The 11,689-nt window shown below is 36.0% G+C and overlaps 1 pseudogene; it reads right to left on the bottom strand.

Moving 5' to 3' along the window:
* Window positions 1-2: 2 nt before the first annotated feature.
* On the bottom strand, window positions 3-11,618 carry LOC111376629 (annotated as a pseudogene).
* Window positions 11,619-11,689: the final 71 nt, after the last annotated feature.

Genomic DNA, 11,689 nt, shown 5'->3' with positions numbered 1-11,689 from the left:
ATAAGAGTATTTTGAACTATAAATAAAATAAGTTACACCTTCACGTACAACTCAAGTTGTTCACGTGCTCAAATATTATGCCCTCACAATTTTGCCAAGTTTTGACAAAATTTTGGGTCAATACAGACAACCACCTGCAAAGTGTTTCGATTTAAACATTAAAGCATCAAAAAGGAATCATAAAAGAAACATTCCAATAAATTTTTACCTTGCCAACACTTTCGCCGGAATGAAGATAGTCAACTGCATTCGGAACTGAACGAACACCTAAAAATGGTTTGGGGTCTACGGCAACCTGTCACACGGAGACCGAGTACCCTAAATAAAAATGCATAAACTGAAAAAAACTCTTCGATAGATAATGGCAGCTCAACGTTCAGAATAGCTATCGAAACTTCTTGATGCCCTCAAGATCCAAAGCAATCTGAGTGAAAGAAAAGAAAGAAAGGCCAGAAAAGCAGATTTACCTTGAGCTTCCCTGAGTTATAAAGACGGACTAGCTTATCTAGATGATGTTGCCACAGATGATCATATTGTGCTAAGAAACAGCCAGCCTGAAATAGAATGCATATTGAATATCATATCTTCTAATTTTAATCCTTAGAAGGTATTCTCGCCCTGAAACAAATTCAATTACTAAGAAATCAATGCGTTGAACTTATTAAGTTGTAGAATACCACAGTCTGGCTCTTTGCTAGAAGCTTCTCACACAGTCCCGTATAATTTCTTGGTTACCAGCCATGTTCTCCTTGATACTAAAACCGATAAGCTTATTATAATATATAAATATATAGAAACGCAGATTGAAAGTTGAAATGGGAAAGAGAAATGCAAGCTATTGGTGCTGAAAATGAAGAAAACATAGTCGATGGGCATGGAATAAACTTGGAACCTGAGAAATCATTCCAATCACAAGAAGTTGTCCATATGTTGCCAAAGCATTCAAGCACAGATCAAACATTTCCCCACCAACAGATTCATAGATTATAGCAACACCTTTAGGGAACTCGGCCTTTAGAACCTGGGAAAAATGGAAATAAATGATAAGATCGAGACCTTATGCATTGCATACTCAAATGGCAACTATGAAGGCAAAATTTCACTTATGATGGGTATAAACCAAAAAATAAATAATTTTTCAAGGGAATTACAGTTTTGATATTCTCTGTCTTATAGTCAATGACTCGATCAACTCCCAAATCCTTTAAAAGCTTGGCCTTGTCTTTTCCTCCGCAAGTAGCAACAACCTTATTTCCAGCTAGCCTTGCCAGCTGCATTAAGACATATTACGTCACAGTAAAAACCTCTAAAATATAATAGGAGGGAATATATTGATCTCCTAAAACATCCAATCATGGATATAATTTGAGGAATTCGAAAAGGAAGGTCCTTGGTATAAGGTTTATATGCTTTATTGTAACCTGACATCGAAATTCTTCCAATGGAAAACAATTAGAAACTCTTTTCGCAAACATTCTTGTATCATAAAAAGTGTACCTGGACAGCAAACTGCCCTGTCCCTCCTGCTGCTGCTGTGACAAGAACTACTTTTCCAGATTCCATTTGTGCTGCCTGCAAAACGAAAAATGGAAAAAGGACAATTAGTAATGTAATTCTTGTTAAGAAATATAGGATTATTTATTATTTATTAAGGGTAGAATAGTCCTTTTTAGTTTCCTTTGTTTAGCCTATATATATTCTCTTTGTATTTAGGTTAAACCATCTTTTAGCATTCAATTAATTACGTAGTATCAATGAAATCCTAGCCTCCTTTTTTTTCTTCTTTATTTTCTTTGGATTTTTTAATATGGTATCAGAACCAGATTTCATGGGACAAAACTTAATCTCAAACACAGCTTTTTCTGCAATCTGTTGAATTTGGTATTTCTGCAATCTATTATTTTTTTATTATGGCTACTGAAAGAGACGATTCGCTTCAATCTGTGAGTGTGAGGTTGGATGGAAAGAATTATTCGTAATGGAGTTACGTGATGAGAAATTTTCTTAATAGTAAAAAGATGTGGGGATTCATTAGTGGAACTTCTGTGAAACCTGAGAATACCAATGAGGGTTATGCTGCTTTGATAGATGCTTGGGAATCAAACAATTCAAAAATTATTACTTGGATTAACAACTCTGTGGAGCATTCCATAGGTAGAGAGTTGGCTAAATATGAGACAGCAAAGGAGGTTTGGGATCATCTGCAAAGATTATTCACTCAGTCAAATTTTGCAAAGCAATATCAATTGGAGAATGATATACGAGCTCTTCATTAGAATAATATGAGTATTCAGGAGTTTTATTCTGCTATGACAGATCTTTGGAATCAATTGGCCCTTACAGAATCGACAGAATTAAAGGCATGTGCTGCCTATATTACTCGTAGAGAGCAGCAACATTTGGTACAATTTTTAACGGCACTTCGTAGTGATTTTGAAGGACTCAGAGGTTCAATTTTGCACCGTTCTCCACTTCCTTCTGTTGACTCGGTTGTCAGCGAGTTATTAGCTGAAGAAATACGTCTTAAGTCCTATGCTGAAATGGAATTCTTTCTGCTTCTAATCCTTCTGTATTATTAGTGTCTTCTAAGCCATCCTCTAATAATCAAAATAAACCTTACACAAGAATTGCCTTTGACGAGTGCAGTTTCTGTAAGCATAAAGGTCATTGGAAGGCTCAGTATCCTAAGTTGAGACAGTCGAATCAATTACAGCAGCAATCTCAAGCTTGGAAGCCTAGCAACTAATCACGATTTAATGCTCATAGACCACCACAATCTAATACTGCAGCAGTAGCTTCATCAGGTCCATTCACTGATCCTAGTACTTTGGCTGAGCAATTTCAGAAGTTTCTCTCCTTACAGCTTCAAGCCATGTCTACTTCTTCCATAGGTCAATTGCCTCATAGTTCTTCAGGTAATACACATTCTATATGGGTCTTGGATTTTGGTGCTTCACATCATATGTCTCCAGATTCTTCGTCTTTTGCTTCTGTGTCCCTTTCGTCCTCTATTGCTGTTATGACTGCTGATGGCACTCCTATGCCATTAGCAGGTGTTGGTTCTGTTGTCACACTTCACTTGTCCCTCCCTAATGTTTATCATATTCCGAAACTCACATTAAATCTTACTTCTGTTGGTCAGTTATGTGATTCTGGTAATTTAGTCACATTTTCCTCTTCTTGTTATGTGCAGGATCTGCAGTCTTAGAAGCTGATTGGGACAAGCCGTAGGAAGGGTGGACTATATATTTTGGATGAGCTAAAAGTGCCAGTTGCTGCTGTTGCTACTAGTGTTGATTTGTCTTCATTTCATTTGAGTTCTTCTAGTTTTTATTTATGGCATTCTCGTCTGGGTTATATTTCATCGTCTCCTTTGAGATTTTTAGCTTCTACAGGGGCTTTAGAAAATTTACACCCTTATGATATTTCTGATTGTAGTGGATGCAAACTGGTAAAATTTTCAGCTTTACCTTTTAATCGAAGTATTTCTGTTTCTTCTTCTCCATTTGATTTGATTCATTCTGATATATGGGGGCCTTCTCCTGTTGCCATAAAAGGAGGGTCTCGATATTATGTTTCTTTTATTGATGATCACACTCGTTATTGTTGAATTTATTTAATGAAACATCGTTCTGAATTTTTTAAGATATACTTAGCCTTTCGTGTTCTTGTTAAAATTCAACATTCTGCTGTTATCAAATGTTTTAGGTGTGATTTGGGTGTGGAATACACTTCTAATAAATTTTGTAAGCTGCTTGCTTTAGATGGAACCATTCACCAAATTTCGTGTACAGATACTCCTGAGCAAAATAGTGTTGCTGAAAGAAAACATTGGCACATTGTTGAAACTACTCGTTCTCTCTTGTTGTCTGCATTTGTCCCTAGTGTGTTTTGGGGTGAAGCTGTTCTTACTGCTGTAGGTTTGATTAATACAATTTCATCTTCTCATATTTCAGGATTTTCTTCTTTCGAAAAGTTGTATGGGTATACCCCTGATTATTCTCTCTTTAGAGTTTTTGGTTGTAATTGTTTTGTTCTTCGTCCTCATGTACAACGCAGCAAGTTGTCATCTCGATCTGCTATTTGTGTCTTTCTTGGTTATGATGAAGGTAAAAAGGGGTATCGTTGAGAGATACACCACTGACGAACCGAAGCTACTGCAATAAGAGTACGCATAGTAGTCATTTTTGCAACAGGAGCAAATGTCTCCTCATAATCCATACCATACTGTTGAGAGTATCCCTTTGCAACCAACCTAGCTTTGTATCGCTCAATTGACCCATCAGAATTAGTCTTGATCTTATACACCCAACGACAACCAACATCACTCTTACCAGGAGGTAAAGTAACCAAATCCCAAGTACCAGTCTTATGCAAAGCAGAAAATTCCTCATCCATAGCTTGCTGCCAAAGAGGATCAAGAATTGCCTCTTTATAGGAAGAGAGTTCAGAGAGACAATGAATAGAAGCTAAAAAGGTAAAAAATGATGAAAAATAACAAGAATAAGCAAAATCTGGTAACTTTGTAGACTTATAAATGCGTATGGATTAACGTAGAGGCAGATCCACAATCTCAGACGAAGCTTGAGGGACCGTAGGAGAAGAGGACGCTTTAGGTGTGCCGGAGAGTAAAGTGTCAGTACCTGCGGAATGACTAGTGCGAATTGGTTGTAAAGACAACAGGGTAGGAACATGAGAATGGACATTTGAAGTAGTAGGCTCCTGAAAAGACAAACTATCAGGATTGTCAGAAAAAAGGATCTATATGAATAAGATCTAGTCAGACTATTAGTAGTGGATGGAATAGAAAAGAAAGGTATATGCTCGAGAAAAACATGACGAGACACATAAAGTTTCTGAGTTATTGGATCATAGATGAGGAACTTTCTGCTTTGCATAAGACTGGTACTTGAGATTTGGTTACTTTACCTCCTGGTAAGAGTGTTGTTGGTTGTCGTTGAGTGTATAAGATCAAGACTAATTCTGATGGGTCAATTGAGCGATACAAAGCTAGGTTGGTTGCAAAGGGATACTCTCAACAGTATGGTATGGATTATGAGGAGACATTTGCTCCTGTTGCAAAAAAAATACTATCCGTACTCTTATTGCAGTAGCTTCGGTTCGTCAGTTGCGTATCTCTCAACTTGATGTTAAAAATGCCTTCCTAAATGGAGATCTTCAAGAAGAGATTTATATGGCACTCCCTCCTGGTGTTTCACATGATTCTGGGTATGTTTGCAAGCTCAAGAAAGCGTTGTATGGTCTCAAACAAGCACCTCGTGCTTGATTTGAGAAATTTTCTATTGTGATCTCTTCCCTTGGATTTGCTTCTAGTAGTCATGATTCTGCTCTTTTTGTTAAGAACACTAATGCAGGTCATATTATTCTATCTTTATATGTTGATGACATGATTATTACTGGTGATAATATTGATGGTATTTTAGTTTTGAAAACAGAGTTAGCTACACAGTTTGAAATGAAAGATTTGGGTTCTCTACGATATTTCTTGGGTATTGAGGTAGCCTTTTCACCCAGAAGTTATCTTCTTTCTCAGTCAAAATATGTTGCAGATATTCTTAAGAGGGCAAGACTTACTGATAATAAGATTGTTGATGCTCCAATTGAGGTTAACGCGAAGTATTCTTCTTTTGACGGTTTACCTTTGTCAGATCCTACTTTATACCGTACTATTGTTGGGAGCTTGGTATATCTCACTATTACTCGTCCAGATATTGCATATGCTGTTCATATTGTTAGTCAGTCTGTTGCTTCTCCCACTACAGTTCATTGGGCAATTGTTCTTCGCATTTTGCGATATCTTCGGGGTATAGTCTTTCAGAGTCTGTTACTTCCATCCACCTCCTTCTTGGAGCTGCGTGCATACTCTGATGCTAATCATGGCAGTGATCCCACAGATCGAAAGTCTGTTACTGGTTTCTGTATCTTTTTGGGTGATTCTCTTATTTCTTGGAAAAGCAAGAAACAATCTATTGTTTCTCAATCTTCCACCGAAGCAGAATATTGTGCCATGGCATCTACTACTAAAGAGATTGTTTGGTTACGTTGGTTACTTGCAGATATAGGAGTTTTTCTTTCTCATCCCACTCCTATGTATTGCGACAACCAAAGTTCTATTCAGATTGCTCACAACTCGATTTTTCATGAACGAACTAAGCACATTGAGATCAATTGTCATCTTACTCGTCATCATCTCAAGCATGGCACAATTACTCTGCCCTTTGTTTCTTCTTCTTTGCAGCTTGCAGATTTTCTTATCAAGTCGCATTCTATTTCTTGTTTTCATTTTCTAGTTGGCAAACTCTCGATGCTTGTAGCTGCCGCATCGTGAGTTTGAGAGGAGATGTTAAGAAATATAGGATTATTTCTTATTTATTAAGGGTAGAATAGTCCTTTTTAGTTTCTTTTGTTTATTCTCTTTGTATTCAGGTTAAACCATCTTTTAGTATTCAATTAATTACGTAGTATCAATGCAACCCTAGCCTCCTCCTTTTTCTTCTTTATTTTCTTTGGATTGTTTAACAATTCTATGTTCAAAACATGCTCGAAAATGCATCCCACAAAATAAACAAATTCTCTTCCACTAGCTATAAAGGCGGTACATTTATGATCAGAATGTAGTCAATTTACAAATTAGGGAGTGAAATTGTAGCAGAAATAAAATAATAACGAGGACAAGAAAAGAGAATCTCAAAGATGAGGGGAAATAATACCTTTTCTAGAGCTATGGATGCTGTTAGTCCAGATGTGAGCATGGCAACAACTTCTGGATCTGGTCTTGCCACTGGAAGGATATGTTTTGAGGCTACCTAAAACAAGGAGAGGCCTATTCGTATTGTTACCTTCAGATAAAGGGAAAAAAGGACAAAGAACAAAGTACTGCCATATCCAGAAATCTAACAATTGGAAATGTTATACCCATGTGAATTCAGCATAGCTTCCATATGTCATAATTGCAGCAGGAGTGCCAACTTTTAAGTGTTTAACGGAATCACCTATAGCAGCTATTATTCCCACTGCCTGTATATAAAAAAATTACAAATGTGAATCCCCACAAAAGGATCATGTGATCTAGAATAATCAAAACATTCCTGACTCCATAAACACAAAAAAAATGGCATTACGATTTCTAATTCTAATGAAAATAGAAAGAAGCATTAAATGATGGGAAGATTCTTTACCATGGACAATTTAAAGAGAAAATATTTTCAGACTAATATATTACCAATAGAAAGATATAGTGTACTGGGTTAAAACCTGAATTGACAAACAGAAAAGAAATGTGAAAGAAATGTCTTGAAGACATCTAAATCTAATATAAGAACAGAAGTATAATGGAAAAAACTACCATTTTGTAAAGCATCCTGAAGATTTGAACAGATTGCATCAGTCTGTCTATGTATATATTAGTTTAAGTGTAACTGGCTTATTTTCACAATTTCCGAATAATTATTGCATAACCAATTTCAATAATGATCAAATCAGATTAAGACATTCAATAACTTGAAATGTAGGAATTTTGCCATGACTCAAATAACACCATGACATTCAATTGGAAATGACTGGAATGGTAAATAATAGACTTCGAAGATCATCGTTGTTCTTAGTGTCAATAAAGTCAGAAACAGTAAAGATTCTAATTTAGGAAAGTGAATATTATTCAGAAACAGTAAAAAATAGAAAGAAACAATTTGTTTTGAGAAACAAAAGGGATTACAAGATTTAGAAGAAATGACATTCAGCACTACAAACCTTAACGACGAGATAATTGGATGTAATTGAAAAAACATAGAGTTATGAGTCACATGAAGAATTTCAGGTTGTAACTCAGAATCAGTGCTTATCAGAATTCATAAACAGAATAACGTAATTGATGCTAGACTAATCTACTTCTGAAATAATCATTAGTTATCATTATTAACTAACAAATAACTTAGGATTCTTTCCTCACCTCAAAGCCAGCATCAAATGGAAGGCGGGATACAATGTCTTTGTTGTTCCCACTGAAATACCGTCCTGAGCTAAAATTCACCTGTTATGAAATGCTTTGCATTATTACACATCCAGTTAAATAGAGGTTAATCATTGTACGCTATATATGTGTATTTATGAGTGTATTCTACTTATCAATCCAATCAAACTTGAAACTATGATGCCTGTACAAGTCCAATCAAACAACCAAAACATGCCAGATGCAATGTTCAATTTGTGTATATTTACCATAAGACGGGCAAGGCAAATTGGCTACTTTTCTTATTTAAAAAATTTGGACACTGAACTTAGATATCTTAATTTCATTTAATATAAAAAATACCAAGATTTATATATCATAGTAATAAACGTACATCACTAGCATTGACACCGGCATAAATGATTTTCAAGAGAACATCGTCTGGTTTCAGTGGCAATCTCAATGGGGCCCATACCACACTTGTAGCACTTCGAAAGTTGTGACTCAGAGTATGAACAATTCTAAAGGACAAGATCAAAGAAATACATATTAAAAAAAAAAAAAATCAAATCAAATAAGACATTTGGCAATAAACTGAGCACACGTCTTCTTGTGCCCACATGGTAGTTTGTGGTGTTCAAAATACACATGGTCCAGCCAATGTACAATGCAAGAACCTGGAGATATGGTTTCTTACATCTTCTCAAAATTTTGGGGCATCTGAATATTCAATGGGACTGCATCTGGAGATTTTCTCCTTGAAATCTTGTATTGTCCTTCTTCTTGAGGAGTTCCCCAGTGCTCCAAGCCCCTTCTGTTGGATATCCATAAGCAAGATCCAGATTTATTTTCATCACAAATCAGCTCAAAAGCACCTGCACAAGTTGAAAGTTAAACGACAAATCTAGAAACATGGGTTGCAACTCAAAGAGTGCATAATACTTACCACTATCTCTACTTGATGCAAACTAATTTGAAATACAAAAAGTTTATCCCACATGGGTGTGTGATTGTTCTGCAAATGAACATTTTCTTATAACCGAATACCAATCACTTAAACATCATCTAAAGAAGTCTTAAAATGACACTCTATAACACTTTTCCGAAATAACATCGACTTGGAAACCCCCGGTTCAGTTCATTCTTGTTGCCTTAGCCTCCACTGCACCTCCCTCAAACATCCAAAACAAAGGTGTATGTCCACTAAGTATTGCAAAAGAAGAACATCTCAATTTCATTACCTGAGCTATGTTACCTTTATTTTAGAGTGAAACCTGTCAAGGTGCAAGTTTTGCAACATTAATATTTTTGACATAAACATTTATCCCCAATTTCTACTGTATAGTGTAGAGACTTAGTTGTTTAGAGAAGAAACGAGTATTCATCTTTAGATATAATAGGTAACACCTAGAAGTTGTGATTTTACCCCAGTAGTTTATCAACTCGTGACTCAAACAATGTCTAGATGCTAAAGTGGTGGCAATTAATCATGCCAGCGCATTATAGCTTCACGACTACATTTAGCTATTTAATGAAAGTTGCACACCGTGAAACACCTGTTCTTAAATTCATTTAGAAGGTAAACGAGAAGGGACTTTTGCTCTTCCTCTTTCCTTTAGATTTTTGGAAATTTATTACATCAGCTACATTCTGTGACATGTAATTGTCCTGGCAAAATAAATTGCAAAAGTTTAACTTTCAGAACCATTTCCATAGGCACGAAGCCACCCGACAGCTCAATAAATTTAGGATCCATCTTCGAAGCCAACTCAGTTTGAACAAACTGTAGAATAGAGTTAATGGCCACTTAATTGACTCTTTTATGAAAATTTACAGTAGTGAGTATTGATATAACAGCTCAAACAATTAAAAAAAAAAAAAAAAAATTGAATATCCTATACATTTCCCACATCACTTTCGAGATGATAGATATTGGCTAAATTTTAACTGGTCAAAATGTGAATTACAGTAATACTTATTGATGTATGCGGAAGTGTAAACAAGAATAAATACGGAATTACAAAAGCATCATTCGTGCATGGATAAGTGACTGGGTGGCTATTTAAAGAACAGTCTTCAATGACTGTTGAAAATATAATATTCAAAAACAATCGATCCTAACAATGAACATATTGAAGTGTTCAAATAGAAGCAGAATACAAAACCTAACCTAATTAAGGAAGATAAAACTTCTAATGACTTAAAGAACATAATCTCCGAATAAATTAAGGAACATCCATCTTCATCACTAATCTAGGGAATGCGAACAGAAAATAATAGATATTGTTTCACGGTTGGGAGTTTAACACAGAAAGAAGCAATTCATGTAGCTTGTCGAATTTGGTTGATTTATTCATCTCCTTTTCAGTAGTCACAAAAGAACCAGATCTTAGGCGTCAACAAATTATGCTTGGATTAGATATGTGAAGAGCAAACATATAGTTCATTCTACAACACTAATTTCCCTTATAAGAAATTAAGACATGCCAGCAGCAAAAATGTGTTCTTGGTTTTCCTTCTGTTGAAAAAAATTTAAAAGCCAAACAAATAAGCTAAAGCATAACTCACCTCAGGGCAAAGTGCATTGATTCGGATCCCTTGGTGCTTGTAAAGAGCAAGTGATCTGGTGAATAGGATCACTCCTCCTGCGGAACTTTTTGTCATTCACTGGACCAAAAATTACACTAAAATGTGCACGGAAAAGTATAGACAGAATGGAAAGATCGATTAAATCATAAATGTATCTGGGGAAGGCAATAAAATATCAAGTATATCGACTAGCAAAGAACTACAAACCTTTGGAACCAGAATAAATAGGATCAGTATACAGTGGGTAAAGTCCTGAAGCAGAGGCAACGTTAATGATTACACCAGGTTTTCTAGTTTCTTGCATTTTTTGAATCTGCACCATATTGAAATTACTGCGTGTTACAGAATTAACCACGATTCCCCAGTTTACATTCAATATCCACAAAGCTGAAATTTACATTGATGAATTAAAACTCAGCACAATAGGGGCTTGCTCAATTCAATTTCATGAATACGTACTCGACCCTTTTCCAATCAAACTGAGAATTAACAGATTTAGAAACATACTGCAATCTGCGTGCAGCCAATAACTGCAATGAGGTTGACATTAACAGTAAGTCTCCAAGATTTACCGCCATCAGTTCGGTCCTCGTCAAAAGGAATCGAACTTCCAATTCCCGCACAGTTAATACATATATCCAATCCTCCGTAGGTATCTATATGCTTCCTAAAAGCCGCTTTAATTTCATCTGTTCATCGAAAAAAAAAAATTGGAAAAAAATATGCAAAACCACTCATTACTAGCATTTGATTATTAGAGAAATAATCTGAATTGTGCCTACTCACTTGTGTCAGTGACATCACATTTGATGAATAAAACCGCTGGAAATTCTGGTTTCACGCTAAACTTCAAAAATTCAGTTTCGGTTAATGATGCAACTTCCTTTCCTTTCTCTTCTGATAAATCGATTATTGTACTGAAAATTCCTTTCTGCGCGAGCGCTACAACGAGTGCTTTTCCGATGCCGGAGGAGCCACCGGTGACTAATGCCGAGAGGCCAGGCTTGAGCTCCAGTTCCGTTGACGGGCCGGGGCAAAAGATGAAGTGATTATCTTTAAATCAATTCATACTTATTGGATTTAACGTCACTTTGGACGTCCGGTCGTTTTATTCTCTTGGCGCCTGGCGGG

Source organism: Olea europaea, chromosome 3 (assembly GCF_002742605.1).
Source record: "Olea europaea var. sylvestris chromosome 3, O_europaea_v1, whole genome shotgun sequence".
NCBI lineage: Eukaryota > Viridiplantae > Streptophyta > Magnoliopsida > Lamiales > Oleaceae > Olea > Olea europaea.
The sequence above is the reverse complement of the archived record's forward strand: the minus strand, read 5'-3'. Positions and strand labels throughout refer to the sequence as shown.